Raw genomic sequence first — 21,905 nt, forward strand, 5'->3', positions numbered from 1 at the left:
TTGTAGATGACGTTCGTTTTATTTGTTGTCTGTATCGGGTCTTTTAAGTTCATTAGCTGCTGTTTTAGTGTGTTGGTGGGTTTGTGGGCTACCCTGATGCCAAGGGGTCCGAGTAGTCTGGCAGTCATTTCGGAAATGTCTTTGATATAGGGGAGAGTGGTTATGGTTTCTGAGCCCGTTTTGTCTCTTTGTTTGGGTTTGTTGCTGAGGAATCGGCGGACTGTGTTCATAGGGTACCCATTCTTTTTGAATACGCTGTATAGGTGATTTTCTTCTGCTCTGCGTAGTTCCTCTGTGCTGCAGTGTGTGGTGGCTCGTTGGAATAATGTTCTAATGCAGCTTCGTTTGTGGGTGTTGGGATGGTTGCTTCTGTAGTTCAGTATTTGGTCCGTATGTGCTGTTTTCCTGTAGACGCTGGTTTGAAGTTCCCCATGGCTGTTTGCTCTACTGTGACATCTAGGAATGGCAGTTTGCTGTTGTTTTCCTCCTCTTTTGTGAATGTTATGCCAGTAAGGGTGTTATTGATGGTCTGGAAGGTTTCCTCTAATTTGTTTTGTTTAGTGATGACAAAGGTGTCATCCACATAGCGGACCCAAAGTTTGGGTTGGATGATTGGCAGAGCTGTTTGTTCGTGTCTCTGCATTACTGCCTCTGCTAAGAACCCTGATATCGGAGATCCCATGGGTGTACCGTTGGTTTGTCTGTAGGTTTTGTTATTGAAGTGAACCTACAGACAAACCAACGGTACACCCATGGGATCTCCGATATCAGGGTTCTTAGCAGAGGCAGTAATGCAGAGACTCGAACAAACAGCTCTGCCAATCATCCAACCCAAACTTTGGGTCCGCTATGTGGATGACACCTTTGTCATCACTAAACAAAACAAATTAGAGGAAACATTCAAGACCATCAATAATACCCTTACTGGCATAACATTCACAAAAGAGGAGGAAAGCAACAACAAACTGCCATTCCTAGATGTCACAGTAGAGCGAACAGTCAATGGGGAACTTCAAACCAGCGTCTACAGGAAAACAACACATACGGACCAAATACTGAACTACAGGAGCAACCATCCCAACACCCACAAACGAAGCTGCATTAGAACGTTATTCCAATGAGCCACCACACACTGCAGCACAGAGGAACTACGCAGAGCAGAGGAAAATCACCTATACAGCGCATTCAAAAAGAACGGGTACCCTATGAACACAGTCCGCCGATTTCTCAGCAACAAACCCAAACAAAGAGACAAAACGGGCTCAGAAACTATAACCATTCTACCCTTCTTCAAAGACATTTCCGAAATGACTGCCAGACTACTCGGACCCCTTGGCATCAGGGTAGCCCACAAACCCACCAACACACTAAAACAGCAGCTAATGAACTTAAAAGACCCGATACAGACAACAAATAAAACGAACGTCATCTACAAAATACCTTGCAAGAACTGTGACAAACACTACATTGGACAAACTGGCAGAAAGCTAGCCACCAGGATACATGAACATCAACTAGCCACAAAACGACATGACCCACTATCACTCGTATCCTTACATACAGATAAGGAAGGACACCACTTTGATTGGGACAACACATCCATCCTAGGACAAGCCAAACAGAGACATGCACGAGAATTCCTAGAGGCATGGCATTCCAACCGGAACTCCATCAACAAACACATTGACTTGGAGCCAATCTACCATCCCCTGAGAAAAAGAACAGGAAATGACATCACCAACCCAAGGAAACCTAACCAGATAAATAGAAAGCAGGACATAACACCAGCGCTTCGTCGGAGGCTCACTGATGATGTTACCTAGAATGGTGACGAAACGTCTGAAAACTAACCTTCCAGCTCAGCCAGCAAACTCACATCCAGAACCTCAACCTGAGCTACAAATCTTCTCAAAACTTTCAAAACAGTCATTAAAATATCAAGTGATGGATTGTCTCCAAAGAATTGATTATCAAAAGTAAATGACAGCTACATTTTACAAGTTATTCATTCATTAATGTAATGATTAGCCCCTCAATAGTCATTAACAGGATCTTTGACAGCTCCAGTCAAATTTCCTCTAACTGTATCATTTATTTTCCTTGTATGGCAATGATAGGGCCTCCTTACCTTTATTTTCCATCTACCAGTAGTTCCATCTGAATATAATTTCACCATTGTGTTTATATGTTTTTCACCTTGCTTTCTGCATTCCAAAAGAACTCATCCTTCCAAGATACCTTTGTTCCCATTGCTATCTATCCTATTTTCGATACCTTTGTCTTGGCACTTCTATGTGCAACATCTGACCATTTATCTCCTCCTAAATTTTTATCTCGGATAGTAAACACAGGTCTTATTTTTGACAACAATTTATTTCTATTTATTACTAACTAGTGTACTGTGTTTATTGTGAGCCGTACTCTCCTTTATACTGGGTAGATCATGTTAAGGTTAGGTGATTGCTTTGAAAATACCTCGGCTCTGACCACAACTGAGATTGAGCGCTTCTCAGTTCAAATAGTCATCCTAGTTTCTTGCTGATCCCCCTACCTTTGGCATTCTTGACTATTCTGAAGTTTGGTAAATATAAACTGAAGAACAACATTTTAACTTTCTTCTGGAAACTGTGTGTGTCAGTGTGTATGTAACTTTAGTTTTTATCTATGCTCATCATTTTCAACAATGCAGTTTACTGACCATCTTCATGTGCATTCTGATTTTGCTTTGAGTTTCGTAGTCCTTTCCTCCTTGTGTATATAGCTTTGCTTAAATCTGACAAGGCTAATTACCTCCTAATTACTATTACTTGTGTTAATAATTCCCACTCTCTGGATAAAGAAGTTTTTGCTGGATTGATTGGTATTGATTTTATATATATGGTCACTTGTTCTAGTGTTCCCAGTGAGTGGCAATACCTTCTGATATCTACCTCGTCTTACTTTTCATAATGTTAATCCTATATTTTCACCACTGAGTTAGGAGCATAGGTTTGGGAGATCACACAGAACTGTCTCTCCAGCTCAGAAGAAATGTGTCAGAAGGTCTGATTTTCATTCTAGGTGGCCCAGTCCTCTGCAATGAGAAAAGAAGCTGCAAGGTGTGCAGGTGGACTGTATGGAAGACCTGCATCAGCACACTAGTACTGTACTGAAATTTAATAAAACATAAAACATCACTTCAGCCCCACCCACAGCCTTCTCACACATGCCCCATTTGTGCCAATCCAAGCCAACAATGCACCCACTAATCTCTGTCACTCCTCATATCCCCATGCCAAACTATGTCTGTCTACTAGTTTTGCATAGATTCTTCTGCACTCTGCACCAATCTATGCTCCATCCTATGATCCTTTATAGACCAATTCCAACTTAGTGCCAACTTATGCCAAGCAAATCACAACCCTTCCCTTTTACATCTACCAAGCCAACTGATCTAGTCTCTCCCACAGACAGACCACAACACCAACACAGAAATGAGATAAAATAAAGTTCTATAAATTAAATTTCCTAAATTTCTGAAGCAGACTTTACTACATTAACAATACACTCATTCATAAAACCCATTTACTACATTTACATTTCTTCAACTTAATATTGCCTTAGGACACAAACATTTCATTCAAGTACACAATCTGTTACAACATGCAAGCTAAACTCATAGTTTCATATCAAAAGTTCTATAACTACTTGTAGCTGTTAATCAAATTGGAGGCACTTTGCTGCGATAATGTTTGGTTATGAAATTTGTAATGCAGCAGTAATAATGAGAGCCCTCAGGTATATATCAACGAAAACAGTGATATGTTAAGCAATTCAACAAAATGTGAGGCTGGATGAACACAGCAGGCCAAGCAGCATCTCAGGAGCACAAAAGCTGACGTTTCGGGCCTAGACCCTTCATCAGTCTGGTAAATATACACAAAAATGTGATTAAAATTGAAAGCATAAGCTATTTACTATCAGTCTGATGAAGGGTCTAGGCCCGAAACGTCAGCTTTTGTGCTCCTGAGATGCTGCTTGGCCTGCTGTGTTCATCCAGCCTCACATTTTGTTGTCTTGGATTCTCCAGCATCTGCAGTTCCCATTATCTCTGATATGTTAAGCAATTCTTCCTTTTAAACATGACAGACCTATTTTTTGAAAGATTTAAAGGGCTGACTTGAAAGCTTGACAATTTACTTTGACAGGTACTCGACAATTTTGTCACATCTTCTTGACATTTTTGACAGATCCACTTACTGGTCCTCTTGACACTCATAACTTTTGACAGATTTATTGACTGTTCAAATGAATGATAGTAAATAGCTTATGCTTTCAATTTTAATCACATTTTTGCGTATATTTACCATTTCTAAATGGTACTTTGCCTTCCCTGAAGGGCACCTGAACTTCACCACAGGATTCCTGGGACCAGAACCCCGTTGGGTACCTTACTTCTCCAAGTGATACCCTGGCTTTCCAAACAAATTTACAAAGCTTGCTCTTAATGGGTTCAATCTGCACACAGTTTGTCATTAACTGTTGCACAAGCCCAGGCAGTGTGGTTCTCCATTTGATGACAGTCAATTACATTTCACTTTATTTTGCTAGAGCAAAGCAGAGAGGCCAAACATGTTGGCTCACTAGGACTACAACGCTGCCATTATGCCAGGTACTGTAGACTGCACAATCATGCAGGCCAGTACCCACTATTCTGGCAGATGCCATGATGTTTTCAATCTGTAGCATCCCACTGTGGTCATGGTATTTGAACCACCATAGCAAACTGAACTTTTGGTTACCATATAATAAAGGCTATCATCAGAGTACATGGCTCATGCAATGAAACCTGTGCTTCCAAATAAAATGTGGTAGAACCAACCAAAAGTATTATTTTTAATTGCCTAGATTGTTCTGAAGGAGTCCTGCAGTACCTGGCAGAACAGGTCAAGATGTATCCTGGTCCATTACATACTGTGCAACCTTACCACCATAAGGGGCAGCCCTAGCTACCAACAGTACAATAAATACTTCAGGAGCATGAAAAGGAAGGAGGAGCAAGAGAAAGAGGGTGGAGGAGGATAACAAGGAAATAAATAAACATGCAAAACATACCCTTTCTGCCTTGAGCACTGTTCAATTACTGCCCTGGCTCTGATCTAATGTTTTCTTCCAGATTTTATCCCTCCACCTGAAATTCTTTCTTCAAAATAATAAATGAGGGCTCCAGCAGCAAATGGACTGAAAAAGTGTCAAAGCCTGGATGATGTTATGCAGGTGGAAATAGGTAGTATTAGTGATTAATATCATAACCATGTTGTTAGAGGTTCATCTCTGGGTCTTGTTTCTTCCTAAACTGTTACCAGGAAAGAGCTGAAGTCAATAGGCAGGGGATAGATTTTACAACAAAGACTGAAAATAATAGTTGCTGTCTTTCCAACAATTAACTTTCGGAAATTTTTGCCCATCCAATTGACATTGGACAATACTTCAGCTAAATGGAAGAGTCGAGAGAAGTTGATCATGTGGTAGAGATGGGTGTCATCAGTGTGCATCAGAAATTCAATGTCATAACGTTGGAGAATTTTACTGAGGGGTATTATATATGTGAAAAGTAGGATCAGACCTACATTAGATCCTTTGGGAGTGTCAGTGTTAATAGTGCTGCCTACAATTAGATAGATAAGAATGGAAACAAGTGAATGTAGTGCCACCCAGCTGGATGAAAATGGGAAGTGTTGAAGGAGGATGGTGTGGTCAACTGTGTTGAGTAATTTGTGGCTTTGATTAGGGTTATTTTGGTAATGTGGTGAGTAGAAACGTGATTGAGGGGTTTCTCTTGTGGGATAATGATGGCAAATTTATCGGAAAGACACAGTACACCTGAAGAGGCAGAATTGTTAACAATATTGGCTGGCAAGGGGACCAGCTGAGGTCGATCGAGGTAGAAGCAGAAATCGTGGTTGAGGTGATTTCATAGAAGATGGGAGTGGAGATAGCAGAGAAAATAGAGACGGATTTGAGTTGCATGCTGGACAGGAACAATTGTAGAGAAGATTGGTCCATTGGGCTGATGGAAGTTTGGGAAATGACAGACTCTGTTGACTGCACAGTCTGATTCTTAGTGACTTTGAAATCTGTCAGCTGCTCACCCTTATTGTGGGATGTGCGGGTGGGAGAGTTTGGGGAGACGGGAAAAGAAGCTGAGGGCTTCTTTTGCATTGCAGCTGGACTGAAGAGAGAAATCAATCATCACCGTTCCTCAAGATTACAATCAAAAACTGACCTAGATCAGGCATTTCAATATTGTGCCTAAAAGTGTGGGTCACAAGCTGCGAAGTCTGTGGTGAATAGGTCTCACCTCCTGTTTCCCTAAAGTTTGATGACCATTGACAAGCCATAGGAATGTCATCTCATCAAATTTGTCTGCATTTTTCTGGCTCCAACAACATTCGAGGATCTTAACAGTATTCAGGACAAATGGCCCACTTAATTAGCATGACATCCATCATTTATAACATTCAAGATCCCCACTAGTGGCACACATTGGCAACATCATGAAGCATCTACAAACTATAATGTAGCAACACACTAAATCCCTTTCAACAACACTTCCAAACCTGCGAGCTGGTAGAAGTTGCAGGTTTGGGAGGTGCTGTTGTAACTGGGAATACAATTGCTATATGCTATTTCCTTCACAGGAGTCAGGATATTTAACCATTGCCAGTATCACACCCTTAGGCTCCTGCTGCCTCTGGCTGTGTGATACTTTGTCCTGAAAGAGAGAGGGAAGCCTGTCAGTGGGTGTAGTGCAGGCTGTTTGAGTGAGTTATGGTTAGATAGCTGTCATTGTGAGATGCGGGTCTGAGGCTTGTAGTGATGGGTGAGGCTGAGGCTGACCATATAAATGTCAGTTATGGTTATTGCTTGATTAAGAATATTAGTAATTGAGTGACAGAGCTGTATTGAGATGAGCAACCTCTGAGGATATGTCACTTGGCCACTCATTATGAGATCATTGAAGGAGAAAATTACTGTAGATGCTGGAATCTGAGTTGAACAAAAATGCTGGAAATCACAGCGGGTCAAGCAGAATCCATGGAGAGACAGCAAGCTAATGTTTTGAGTCTAGATGACTAGTTCTAATGAAGAGTCATCTGGATTCAAAATAGTAGCTTGCTCTCTGTCCACAGATGCTGCCTAACTTGCTGTGATTTTCAGCATTTTCTGTTCAGTTGAGATCATTGAAGTTCTGTGGATAGGCAATCACATGCTTGGGGTTGACGTTGACCTCAATTGGCTATCTGCTCCCGTTGCCTTCTGGTGATCCAGTGTCCTTTCAGTTACAGGATACCACTCCTCTTTTGCACATCCTCCATCAAGAAAGAAAGACTTACATTTACATAATACCTTCACTACCTGAGGATAAGCCAGAAGTTCTTTACAGCAAACCAAATATCTTTGAAATACTGTAATGCAAGGAACATAGCAGCCAATTCTTTTCACAGCAACTTTTCACCAACAGCAATTGTGATGATTGAAACAGGGTCAGCCAAATGTGGCAATCAATCTGGTTCCGTCCAGGAGTTCTGGCTGACAGACATAAACAGGAGCATCGGGAGCTCTGCTTACTCTGAGAGCTGGCTCTATGGAAGCTGGATTAGTGTCAAGAACTACGCACATTTAAATAATGGACGGCTTAGATATTGGTCTTCATGGAGTTATTTCAACAACATGATAATCAATCATTAGTGCTGTTGATTGAAAGTCAAGCATTAGTGAGGGTTCCACAGAAAGATCACTTGCTTGTTTTTGCACAATGCCATGCGATTTTTACCACCCAATTGGCAAGGCAGAGAGAGCCTCAGTTTAACATCTAATCCAAAGATGGCACCTCTGCTATTGCAGCACTCCTCAGTACTACGCGAAATGTGAGCCTAGAATTTCTACTCTAGTATTGTGAATGCAAAACTTTCCAAACTGCAGGCAAGTGTACCACCCATTGAACCATGGGTGACTAACACCTCCAGACAAGTGTCCAAAAATCTTGGAGCCTACTCTCTTCCATATTGTCCCAGAAAACAAAATGTAGAATATTTCCAGAACCTGCTCCTACCATGTTGTACATCCCTATAATGTCTGCACATGGGCTTTAAGTAGTGCTGGCTATCATTAATCGATGCCTATCCTCCCATAACTTTGGGTCCCACCGAGATGTTCAGTCATTCAGTAGCAATTAGCACTGGTTTCATATTGTCATCATGTAAATTAGCAAGCAGCATGAAGTTAACATTTTTCTCACAACAGATTACTTGGACATTGTGTTCCCATACTCATTTTAAGGCGCTATTGAATTTAGCCCTTCTGTTCTTTGTGTGGAAGATGATGAGAGGCATGGATAGAGTGGATCGCCAGAGATTTTTTCCCAGGGCGGAAATTACTATTATGAGGGGCATAATTTTAAGGTGATTGGAGGAAGGTATAGGGGAGATGTCAGAGGTAGGTTCTTTACACAGAGTGATGGGTGTGTAGAATGTGGTGCCCAGCACTGGTCGTGGAGTCAGATACTTTAGGGACATTTAAGTGATTCTTGGATAGGCATTTGGATGATAGTGAAATGTAGGGTATGCAGGGTAGTTTGATCTTAGTAGGATAATAGGTCAGCATAACATCGTGGGCCAAATGTCCTGCATTTCCCGCGACACATCCCTCACACCCCGCCCCTGCCACAACCGCCCAAAGAGGATCCCCCTCGTTCTCTCACACCACCCCACCAACCTCCGGATACAACGCATCATCCTCCGACACTTCCGCCATTTACAATCCGACCCCACCACCCAAGACATTTTTCCATCCCCACCCCTGTCTGCCTTCTGGAGAGACCACTCTCTCTGTGACTCCCTTGTTCGCTCCACACTCCCCTCCAACCCCACCACACCCGACACCTTCCCCTGCAACCGCAGGAAGTGCTACACTTGCCCCCACACCTCCTCCCTCACACCCATCCTAGGCCCCAAGATAACTTTCCACATTAAGCAGATGTTCACCTGCACATCTGCCAATGTAGTATACTGTATCCACTGTACCCGTTGTGGCTTCCTCTAAATTGGGGAAACCAAGTGGAGGCTTGGGGACTGCTTTGCAGAACACCTCTGCTCGGTTCGCAACAAACAACTGCATCTCCTAGTCGAGAACCATTTCAACTTGCCCTCCCATTCCCTAGATGACATGTCCATCCTGGGCCTCCTGCAGTGCCACAATGATGCCACCCGAAGGTTGCAGGAACAGCAACTCATATTCCGCTTGGGAACCCTGCAGCCCAATAGTATCAATGTGGACTCCACGAGCTTCAAAATCTCCCCTTCCCCCACTGCATCCCAAAACCAGCCCAGCTCGTCCCCGCCTCCCTAACCTGTTCATCCTCTCACCTATCTCCTCTTCCCACCTCAAGCTGCACCTGCATTTCCCACCTACCAACCTCATCCCGCTTCCTTGACCTGTCTGTCCTCCCCGGACTGACCTATCCCCTCCCCACCTCCCCACCTATACTCTCCTCTCCACCTACCTTCTTTTCTCTCCATCCTCGGTCCGCCTCCCCCTCTCTCCCTATTTATTCCAGAACCCTCTCCCCATGCCCCTCTCTGATGAAGGGTCCAGGCCCGAAACGTCAGCTTTTGTGCTCCTGAGATGCTGCTTGGCCTGCTGTGTTCATCCAGCTTCACACTTTGTTATCTTGGATTCTCCAGCATCTGCAGCTCCCATTATCTCTGTACTGTTCTTTGTTCTATGTTCTGTTCCCAGTCATGAGTCAACTGTACAATCCCTTTCCATTTATGTAGGATTTAGTCAGTTATAACCTGTTAATTTACTTACTTCAAATCTAGTAACTTCTTCACTGAGATTGAAATATCCAGGGCTGCTTTTACCTATCTCTGTAGGAGCTGATCAACATCATTGCAATGGACTCACTATTAAATTTAAACACTACCATATTCCCTTCAGTATTTTCATCATCTGTGACTGAGGGCTGCTGCCTCAAGCAAATAAGAGTCAGCGGGATTCTGGTAAGTTGGTCATTGATGACGCACTGCATGTTTATGGAAAACATTTACTGATCTTTAAACAGTAAGTTCTATTAGAGGCACACCATTCATTAAAACCAGATGAAAAATCAGGAAATGAGCCAAAGGAGGAAGAGGGCTGCTCTATGGGCATTACGAGAATCACTAGCACCCTGGTCTCTTCCTACTCCATGGTTTATTTTTTCCGATGTTCCCCTTTTCCTGGCCAAATTAAATGTTACAAGTTTCACCACTGACTGCCCTGCATTTACACCCTAGAATTGTCATCGGGGTCCAACATCGAGTGTTCGTGCTTCATGCTGAACAATGGGAGAATATGAAATCCTGCCAGTTGGGTCTGTCAACCTCTGTATTTAATTTTGCCATGTGCTTCCTTCCATCAAAAGTGGGTCTGCATTGAGAGTAAAGTTTTGCAAAATTGATCCAGTGGAACCCATTATATTTTAAATTAAACAAAGCAAGTCACCAGTTGATAACACCTCCTACCACTATATTGTAACTTCTTTCTTTGAGTTACCTGTTTGCATTTTTCTTCCTCTAGTGCTGTCTATTTTGTGAGATTTTATGAAGCATTTATTATTATTTTATGAGGCTGTTATTTTTATTCCACACTGCCAATCCAATTCCTCCTGCAGTTATTCCTTTTTATTCAGTTCATTCACAACGTTATACAACTTTAGTTTCTCCCTAATGATAAGTGCCAAGCACAGGGAAAATTGTAACTAACTTTCCTGTAATGTCAGATGTGTTTCAGTGGTGAGGGAACGAATTACTATCTCAGCAGAAAAAAACAGAAACAACTCAACGATGAAAATAATTACGGGTCATTAAATGACCTTTTCACCTGATGAAGTGGACAGGGAGGTGACATGGAGAGCTTGAGTGAACAGAATTTTCCTTAATGCTGGGAAATGGAATATTAAGCATCCGAGTCACTAACTGGTATACACTATGTTGATTTTTACAGCACAAAGTGAGTGCGAGCGCATCAGATCAGCAACGCAGTGGCTCAAATCCATGTGAGTGTGTGTTGGACTCCTGCACAGATGGAAAATCTGACATGGGGAGAAGGTTTCTTGTCAGCTTGCTCAGGAGTTGTCAAGAGGCCTGTGCAGTCTCTTCTGGGAAAGCCTGATAGACCATCTGTCATTCAGGCAATTACGAGGTTGCCAAAGGACCTGTTCCTGGTATCAAAACCTGGTGGTGGATGTCTCAACCAGCCAAAGATGCTGGCCAATCAGACAGCATCATCGCTTGAGTTCCAGAGCACCACCAATGGAGGCCATGGCAGCTGCTGGAATTGCACCCTCGGAGTTCCAGAGTCACACAGAACCATGGATGATTTGCTGTAGGGAGGGAAGTGGGCTTCTGGGGTTAGGCATACAGTGAGAGGTGGACCAGGAAGACTTGGATAGCTCTCAGTGGGCACACTCCTGCCCTATGTCCAGTCACTCAATCAGGCACTGAGTGCCTTTTTATCAAGAGACCCTTCCTACAGACAAGCTGCTTGCTCATGTTGACCTATCAGGAATGCAACATGGCAATAGGGCCTGCTTGCACTTGAGTTAATCCCAGCAGTAAAAAGTTTGAGGCTCTTTCTGGTTCTGAATTGGCCTCTTCACAGGACTTCACTTAGTGCCGGGTCAGAAAGAGCGACCGAGGGCCTTTGCATCCAGGGAATGGAGTCAAAACCACCAACTCACTCAATTAATAACCTTGCTGCCGCACAGCTAACCTCCTTTGGCAGCAGAAGATGTTTTTTTTTTGGATTAGTTTTTGCTAAAGAAATTCATCCAGCAGTTAGTCAACTGTCTCTCTTGGGATTCTTCAGCAACCTCCACGGAAGATGGTTGAACCAAGAAACCACATGAATCACTCTGGATAAACACAACTCCGTTCCCATATATCATTCACACATGCACACTGGTAAAAGTGCTCTTGGATACATCTAATTGTCTCCATCTCTGATCTCATTCTGACCTATCTTACTCACTACCAGGTCAGTTGAGGATCAGCTTTCTGGTACAGTTTGACAGGAATTAGCAATGAACTTCCACTATCCTCATGATGTCAGAACACTATTTGATTTTGACTTTTGTCTATCAAGTTTAAGTCCACTTCCCTCCCCCTCCTTCCCACTCAGACTGAAATTTGCCTTCTGACCCATGTGTGGATCTAACCTACACCATTCTATGGCATAACCTTGTGATTAACATTACATTTCACATAAATATATTTGCCTAACTTTTATGGGAACATATCAACATAATCCAGCTGCCCTAGTTGCTTTGCTTGGATTTTAAAAATTGGAGAGTATAACAGCAGGTCTTTTACAACAGAATAAGATAGGTTAACAAAGAGGTCATTGTATATTATATTATTGTTTCTGTTTTTTTCAGCTGAGATGGTAATTTGTTCCCTCACCACTGAAACCCATCGTATTACACTTCAGCAAAATTAAGTTCTGTGATAAAGGAAAGGACTAAATGATTAAAACTTCTGTGTAAAGTCCAGTTGAAGTATGAACCAGTTTTTAAAAGATGTTTATAAATTCACATTGTATATTTTAATAGATAATTTCTCCATGCTGAAATTTTATTCTTTGTTATCTAATCTCATGGGTAATTTCCTGTTGTTTTTAAAAAAGCAAAAAGTACACATTAACCAGGAGCATTTTGTATTTAGAAGGAGACTGCACTCTTTGATTGAATGGTGCAGTAGCTGAATGAAGAATGTAGGATAATCATGTTACGTAGATATAAGATAGATTTTGTGGAGGTTAGGTTGATAGTGAATTGCAGCGTTATGACTGAGGCTGGAGGAATGTGTCATCAGTTTTGTCTAACAACCCTACAGAGTACATCATAAAATAAAACTAAAAGCAAAATATCCCACGGGCTGGAAATACTGGAAGTTCTGAAGAAGAGTGATACCAGACTTGAAATTTTAATTCTATATCTCTCTCCACAGATGCTGCTAAATCTGCTGAGTTTCTCCAGCTTTCTCTGCATTTGTTATCAAATAAAAATATTTCTTCCAGTTACCAGGATGACCGAGATTGAAACAAAAATATCTGTCAACTGGGTTTCTTAATAAACACAGCTAAAGGTTAATTATCGAAACAAATCTTGTTCACTAAGATGCAGTAATTGTCTTTTATACACAATCAGTTATATAGATGTATAAATATTATCCTAGTAAATATGTACCATCCCCCCCACCCCCCCCCCCCCCCCCCACCACAACATGCAAGCACACATACACTCTCTCTTCATGGAAACAGAGAAAAACAAATTTCTTTGCAGAGAAATTCAGAAGCTTCTGAAAAACAACACTTTGCTCATTGGGTTATTCTGGAAGTGTAGTGTATAGCCTGTTGCTCCAATGTTCTGGTACGTGTGGTGAAGTTAATAACTGAGTGATTCTCTCTGAAATTTTACAGATACAGCTTTTCCAAGAAATACCATATTTAGGCATTCTTTCCATCACTCTTTGAAAAGTACAAATAAATTTGTCTCTGACTAATCCAGAAGTTTCTGTTTTCAGAAATGGGAAAGATTAGTTGTTAAGCTTGTCCATAGCAAGCTTTCCTCCAACTCAGAACGAAAAGAATAACAAAGTTCTGAAGAATGGTCAAGGGATCTGAAACGTTAGCTCTGCATTTTCTCCACAGATGCTGCCAGACAAATGCTGAGTTTCTCCAAAAAAAATCTGTTTTCTTTCCACCCCGCCATTCCAACTTTCTCTGAGTTGGCTTTCCTCAAATTCAATCATGAAAAAAACAAACAGCTCCCCAATTTGGTCACTTTTCAAAAGAGCCCCAGTGGGATCTACAGCAAAGCAAGCAGTTATTAGATTAGATTCCCTACAGTGTGGAGACAGGCCCTTTGGCTCAACAAGTCCACACCGCCCCTTGGAGCATCCCACCCAGACCCATCCCCCTATAACCCACACACCCCTGAACACTACGGCAATTTAACATGGCCGATCCACCTAGCCTGCACATCTTTGGGAGGAAACCGGAGCACCTGGAGGAAACCCACGCAGACACGGGGAGAACGTACAAACTCTGCACAGACAGTTACCCGACGCTGGAATCGAACCCGGGTCCCTGGCGCTGTGAGGCTGCAGTCCTAACCACTGAGCCACCGTGCCACCAAATATGGTTATCACCAGCCATGTGATTTTTAGGAAGCCTTGTTAAATAAAACCCCCAGGGTCCATAGCAAATTTTCAATAATGAAAGAACCCACTCCAGATATTCAAGTTTTACTCCATAAAGCCTAAAATATATTCCTTTTTCCACAATCCTTCAAAACCTAATCCTTCATGCCATATTAAATGGTTTAAGAAACATCTCCATAGCATTGGCATTTTCATCTCAAACCCGTCGCAACCTAGGGATGTGAGGCACACACATAGGTTAGTAGAAACCCTGAAGTTGCCTTCTGTTAGTCAGTACACTGATACTTTGTTCAGTTTAATATATTGTATTCACTGATCATACTGCAGTTTCCTTTACATTGAGAAGAGCAAACGGAGATCGGGTGACTACTTAGAAGAGCCACTGATTTTAACCCACAATTGTAGCCATATCATTTTGATCTTATATGATTATAATTCTCTACTTTGCTTCCAGTTTGACATTTCTTTCCTGGTATTGCGCAGTGTTCCGATGAAGTACGTTGTAAGCTAGATAAACAGCGTCTCATCTTTCAATATGGCATTTTAAAACTTCCAGAGTCAACAGTGAGTTCATCAATATCAGACCATAATCTGTTCCCTCAATATATTTCTTTTGCTGCCTTGGCTTTTATTTCTCTTGTTTTTTGTTTGTAAAGTAACTACACAGAGGCCACCACCAAGTCACCCTTTATTTACATGTGCATTGTACTCAACACTGGTCTGGCTTCCTCAGTTCTCAGAGTGAGCAGAATCCCTGACACTCCTGTTTGTATCTATCAGGCATGGCTCCCTGATTGGACCAGGATAATAGGCCCAATCAGGGAATTCCTCTTCTATGAGGTCCACCTGGCTGACTTCATTACAAAGCTGCACTCTGGTTTACTTTTGGACTTGTGTTTCTGTTGTTCACTCAATTCCTCCAGACAAATCTTGGCTTCTCATTCTGAATTTTTGTGTCATTTCTTCTGTGTTCTGTCAGATTGCAGACTTTCCTTTTTTCTTTATCACGCTGTCTAAACCTCTCCTCTTTCGTTTCAAACCTACAACTTCTCTAACTTTTCCTATATCTGATGAAAGGCCATTGGTCTGAGACATTGACGTGCTTTTTCACTGGAATTACATTGGTAATACAATCCCAAACACGCCATATGTTTGTGATAAGAATCTTTGACCTATTACCATTCATGGACTTACCAATACCATTTTTGCAAAATGTATGGTGCCACACTTGCATGGAATTTGACAAGTAATCTGATTCTGGGAGTAATCAGATTGGTTTGTTATTGACCATAGTGATAACCGGTTCCACATTTTTCAATAACACATTATTAGCCTTTAAGGGTGTACTGTACTGCCACCTTTGGTCAGCAGCATTCCAGCAGGTAGGCTACAGCCACAGGATTAACATTGAGTAGGAGCAATAGGACTAAAGGAAAGGCATATGGAAGACCAACATCAAGGGAATGTAAAAGGGCGACTAATTTTCTAAGGAATATTATTGAATTATAAAGTTGGTATTAAATGTTTGTTTTATGGTAAGTTTCATTAGTCATTTGATTGTCATTAACAACGACAGTAAAGTGTGGGATGCAGGATTTGAGTTGGATTCACTGATATTTCAATAAGGTGGACAGGTTAAGGAATGCCAACCAAAAATGTGATGAGTTGGCTGCCTCTACCTTTACTTCTGGCGCTGTTCAACCTCCTCCTCCTACCCCATTCTTTCTCCTCAGTGTTTGGCTTTTCCTTCCTCTAAGAAAACCGATTGCCAACCAGAGACTGGTAGTTCTACTTTGCCATCAGTGCCACTGATAGAGTAAGGGTAGTGCCAGCAATGCACCCACCAGAGGCGTAGGCTCAACAAGGGACGCAGGCCGTGGGTAAGTGAGAGTGGGATTGGAGTTGCAGTGAGGGTTTTGCTGCCAAGGGGATGAGGAGTGGGGTGCGGACAGATCAGAAAATTGGGACAGGGGCTAACTTTCAACAGACCTCCTCTCTCACACCTACCTCCCTCAATCAGACAGTTGACAGGGTTTGTTTCTTTTTAGATTTCATGTTGGCAACTGCTCTACCTGCAGCTGGTTGAACACCTTAGGAGGTGAGAGTTGAAATGCCTGAACAAGCATTAATTGCTCGACGACGAGTCTCAGTTGATGCCAGGGCAGGCAAGTCAAACGGAAACCAGACTGAAAGGGGTCAGAGAGGAAAGACAGCTGGGTCCCCACCCAGTTAAACGGCCCTGACTTCCAAACTTGTTTGGGAGGACAGCATTGAATTCTGCCCATTGTTTACATACCCACATGATTGTATCAACCACATTTTATGTCAGCTCTGGTAGACATTTCCCGACTGAAGTTAAAGAATGGCAGTGAGTGAGTTTCTTGGCATCATTTATGTCATGGCCTAGAGTGTGTTCTCTCTCTCCCTCTCACGCACAACCACGTCTTCTCCTTTCATTATTTATGCCAACAAAATGGCAGGCGTGTTGGCCGTGAGGTGACATGGGGGTGCTCATCCCCACTAGGAACATCTGACTTTGAAGGCTCTGGAGCCATGTTTAACGCCCAACTGGGCCCACTTGCTGCTAGACAGGTGCTAAGTCTCACACACTGGTGCCTGCTTCTAGAGTCTCAACACGTAGCACAGAAGGAAAACAAGCTCACCCCCTGCTTCACAAAGGAAGTTCTCAAAGTGCCGGTCAATAAGAAAACGGAGAGACGTTCAACCCTCTTCCTGGATGAGATCAATAAGAGGCCACCCTCTGTGATGTGGCAGCCTGGGCACAGATGGCAGCATGTCCCTGTTTTCAGCCATAAGCAAGACACTCAACTTGCAGAGACAGGCACAAAAGCATCAAGTGTGTTCCAAAGGCATTCAGTGGGCTAGAATGAAAGTTGGAGATCCATAGGGCACAGGTGCCCAGTCAAAGCACCTGACTGACCATGGCCTACCTCCTCCACTGGAAATGGTCCAACCCTTTGACTGTGGTGATAACCCCTGATAGTCTGGAAACACTCTTGCCTCACTAAATGCTGCTCACCTTCGACTTTCACACTTCATCATTTCGATGAAGCACATGCAGCTTTGTAAACTGCTGGCACATTCATATGGCACTATGTCATACAAGGAAGTGCCCACTTCCTGCCTGACAGACTTCCTGCTCAATGCTCCCTAGGCCACAAGCTGCAGCCACTCCTCCTGCACAATAAGTCATATCACACACAAAGTCAGCTTGCTGCTAATGTTACACGAGAAGCCTTTCTGTGCTAAAATGCAGCAAAAACTGAGACAGGAAGCTTTCGGGGCTGTGAAATCTAATCTCGTCCATTGATTTACTGAAAGTAGTAGAGAAGAGGGTTTATTTGGTGCTGAGCTTGTGTAGAGAGAAGTTTGCAGTGCTTGGTCCCGGAAACAGCTGTGAGATGTTGTGTCTTGGGAACCGGATCCTGAGAATGACTGAATAAGCAAGACCAAGATCATTGTATGACCTGCTGACCAAACTGGAGACAATCATACGTTGTATCAGAGATAATGGGAACTGCAGATGCTGGAGATTCCAAGATAATAAAATGTGAGGCTGGATGAACCTGCTGTGTTCATCCAGCCTCACATTTTACAATCATACGTTGTGCTGTCTTGCTAAAACATTGCAGGGCTCTTTGTATAAACAAAACATATGAAATCTGCCTGCATGTAAAGACCTTTTGTGGTCACAGACAAGCTGAGAAACAGATGATGGCTACTTCCATGACAGCATTGAAAATCATGTCGAGATGCATCAGGTGGTTGGCAGTATCTCAATGTAAAATAATCTTCAACACGGAAGGGAGTCCTGGCTCTGCTTCAGATCCAAAGAACATGCCCTGACGCTATATTGAGTTAGGTTGAGAGCGAACATGATGCAGTTGTGAAGCGAAAACAGAGGTTGCTGTAAAAGCTTAGCAGGTCTGGCAGCATCTGTGAAGAGAAATCAAAGTTAATGTTTCTGGTCTGGTGACCCTTCCTTAGAACTGATAGTGGCTAGGAAAATATCAATTTATATGCAGAAGATAGGCTGGAGGCAGATGGTAAGGTGTAAATGATAGGTGAGGATAGAGCCCAAAGAGAGAGAAGAACAGTTGGACAGACACAAGAGTCAATAACGATCTGGCTGGGAGGATGAATAGCCATTAATGGAGACTGTTAGTGGCTGGCAAAAGGTGGTGTGTAATGGTAGGCTGTGCAATAACAAAGCCAGGTGTGTGGGGTAGGGGTCTAGTGTTAAGTTCGTTTTCAGAGACCTTCACGGACTTGCTGCAATAACAAGACACTGACTTGTTTAGAAAAACACAAATCCCTTTATTACCAAGCAAGTACAAGCTGTGGAGAATCATTGGACTTAACCCGGCACAGAGTGCAGAGTCTCGCAAGTAATTCTCCCCGAGCAACGGACAGTCCCCGCTTTTTATACTTTACAAAAGACATGATACATAAAACGATTTCACAATTTACAATGACATGATACATAAAACAATTACTACAACAGACAAAAACAGGATACCGAACAATTATTACATCAACAACATAAAAGACCAGGATATAGTATCGATTGCTAGTGAAGTAGCTGCTAATGACAGGAGGAGATTTCGAGTTGTTGTCCAGTACAGATTGTGATTTCAAAGTCAGTGCCCTGGCCCCTTTGTCAGCGACAGAAGTTACATGCTTAAGAAGTTTCACACCTTTACAAATTTTCCCCACCTAACCCTATTTGAAACAATTTGATTCTAATTTTAATTCAGTCAGGAAGCTTAAGACTGGGTCTGCATACCGATGTGTGGGAAGATAAGGAGTTACAAAAGCTTTACACTGAATTCCTAGCTGGGCAGGAAGCTTCAGGGCAGTGCCTGCATACCTATGTGTAGGTAGATAAGAGTTTACTTCTATAAATTAAAGTCTCTGTATAGGAATCAAATGCAGATAAAAGACTTTAATTTATAGAAGTATAGAAATCAGTGGGATGTTCTCACATTAACATCTCACTAGGACATGGGAGAGTTCAGGCCCTAAAATTATGGAACTCGATATTAAGTCCAGAGGGCTGCAGGGTCCCCAATTTGAAAATCAGTTGTTGCTCTTGCAGCTTGTGCTGACCTTGGCTGGAGCACTGCTGCGGGCCTGAAACAGAGATGTTGATGTTGTGAAGCTGGTGCTTTGCTGATGCTGAGCTGTACGGATGAAGGATCTGTGAAGAACTTGGCCATTGGCCATGGAAACACCTTGTTCAGTGGTTCCATGTTAAGAAAAGGTCTATGGCTGGTGTATCCATTTAGTGATATACCGATGTGATTAGTCAACAGGTACTCACTGCGTTTTACCAGCTTCACTTTTGTGGCATTACGTTTCTGGAGAATAATTGGAAGCACACTGTTAATGCAGTGATTTGGTGCATTCGTGAGATACAACTGCATGGAAATAAGCTTTTGACACATGATGTTGAGATTCTGAATTCACTTCTAAGGCATGAGGACTCAATCAGGCAATGTTTTATGATCTAAGGAATAAGATTTTTAGATTTCCCCTACTAAATTAACCCACTTCGCCATCATTCTTACAGCCCAAGGGAGAGTAAAATACTGCACCAAGGCCTTTGTTATATGTTCATGTGGGAGCACAGCAGAATCATATGCTAGGTAGTTAGAAAATCACCCTCATTGTTCCATAGCCACCCTTTAGTTTGACATGGTGCCACAAATGCAGATGCTACAGTGGCCTAACACAGTATGAGTGCATCACAAATGCTACCATTGACATTGATGTGCGGAGACACATCAACGCAACACTGAGGCAATAGAATTAAAGATGTGCACCCAAGCCAACACGTGTGGAGCCAGTCGTGTTCTATACCATAGGGAAGCCTGTTATGCTGGGAGCCGTACGATGGTTTCTTCTGCTTCTCTCCTGCAAAATGAAACAAACACCTCATTTTGCATACAGAGCCACAGAGACTTACCTAGGTTACAATGGATGGTCATCTGGATGATCCTGCTAATATTACCTGCTCCAGCTTGGATGGAAACGTCTGTGCTTATGGCCATGTTCACTGTCACAGTTAATTCCCACTAGGCCCAAAACTGCATGTCTACCTGCACCAGTGACAGATTTCAATGAGCGCTTCTCTGCCAAATGGAAATTTCTGATACATTCTTCCTCACTGAGGTTGAGGTTGGAGAACTGTTTCCTAAAGACCCTGGATTACTTGGCTTCCTGCTCAAAGAGATGGCTTCCTACTGGGGATATTTTGGACCGCATACATGTTACCAGAGAGCAGCCCTCAGGTGCATTAAGGTGGATATGTTCTCCGGGCCTGATCAGGTCCATCCTCAGACATTGTGGGAGGCCAGGGAAGAAATTACACAGGCACTTTCAGAGATTTTTGCTTTATTGTTAGCCCCTGGTGAAGTTCTTGAAGACTGGAGGGTGGCTAATGTTATTCCATTATTTAAAAAAGATATCAAGGTCAAGCTAGAGAACAACAGGCCAGTGAGCTGACATCCATGGCAGGCAACTATTGGAGAGGATACTGAAGGATATGATCAACCAACAGTTGGATAGTTAAAGTTTGATTATGGACAGTCAGCACGGATTTGTGCATGGGAAGTCATGTCTGACAAATCTTTTAAGAATTTTCTGAAGAGTTAACCAAGAGAATGGATAAAGGTAGGGTAGTGGTCATTGTCTATGAGGACTTTAGGTACCACACAACAGACTAATCATGAAGCGTAGGTCACATGGGATCCAGGATGAGCTAGCTAATTGGATTCAAAATCGACTGGATGGTAGGAAACAGAGGGTGATGGTTGAAGGTTATTTCTTGGGCTGGAGGCCTGTGACTAGTGGTGTGCCACAGGGGTTGGTTTTGGGACCTTTGTTATTTGTTATTGACATAAATGATCTGGATGTGAATGTACAAGGCAAGATTAGTAAGTTTGCAGTTGATACAAAATTAGGAAGTATCGTTATTAGCGAGGAAGATTATCAAAAATTACAGAAGGATCTTCATGAGATGGGGATGTGGGTTGAGGATAGGCAAATGCAATTCCATACAGATATGTGTGAGGTATTACACTTTGGAAAGTCACACCAAGGTAGGACTTATATAGTAAATGGTAAGGTCCTGAGGAGTGTTGTGGAGCAGCGGGACCTAGGACTACAAGTACATAGTTCATTGAAAGCGGTGTCACAGGTAGACAGGGTGGTGAAGAAGGTATTTAGCTTGCAGGTCTTCATTGGTTGAGACATGGAGTATAGGAGTTGGGATGTTATATTAGTTGTATAAGTTGCTGGTGAGGCCACACCTGGAGTATTGTGTTTAGTTTTGATCACCCTGTTACAGGAAAGACATTGTTAAACTGGAAAGTGTGTAAAGAAGATTCACGAGGATATTGCCAGGACTTGTCGGTCTGAGTTATAGGGAAGGTTGGCCAGGATAGGACTTTATTTCCCAGAATGTAGGAGAATGAGGGGTGACCTTATTGAGGTGTATAAAATCATTAGGGGCATAGACAGGATGAATGTGTGTAGTCTTTTTCTGAGGAATGGGGAATTGAAAACTAGAGGGTATAGGCTTAAGGTGAGAGGGGAAAGATTTAAGAAGCAGAGGGTGGAGTGTATATGAAATGC

The 21,905-nt window shown here is 42.6% G+C and overlaps 2 protein-coding genes across 2 annotated transcripts in view; one reads left to right on the forward strand and one right to left on the reverse strand.

Annotated features, from left to right (window-relative positions):
• colec10 (collectin sub-family member 10 (C-type lectin)) overlaps window positions 1-10,000 on the reverse strand; it is a 75,089-nt gene extending 65,089 nt beyond the window's left edge. The window contains exon 1 of the mRNA XM_048529324.2: window positions 9,853-10,000. The gene's annotated coding sequence lies outside the window, so the exon portion shown is untranslated. The remainder of the gene's footprint in view (window positions 1-9,852) is intronic.
• Window positions 1-21,905, forward strand: part of LOC125451771 (tumor necrosis factor receptor superfamily member 11B-like) — a 57,307-nt gene that overhangs the window by 22,613 nt on the left and 12,789 nt on the right. The window lies entirely within an intron of this gene.

Source organism: Stegostoma tigrinum, chromosome 5 (genome assembly GCF_030684315.1).
Source record: "Stegostoma tigrinum isolate sSteTig4 chromosome 5, sSteTig4.hap1, whole genome shotgun sequence".
Classification (NCBI taxonomy): Eukaryota; Metazoa; Chordata; class Chondrichthyes; order Orectolobiformes; family Stegostomatidae; genus Stegostoma; species Stegostoma tigrinum.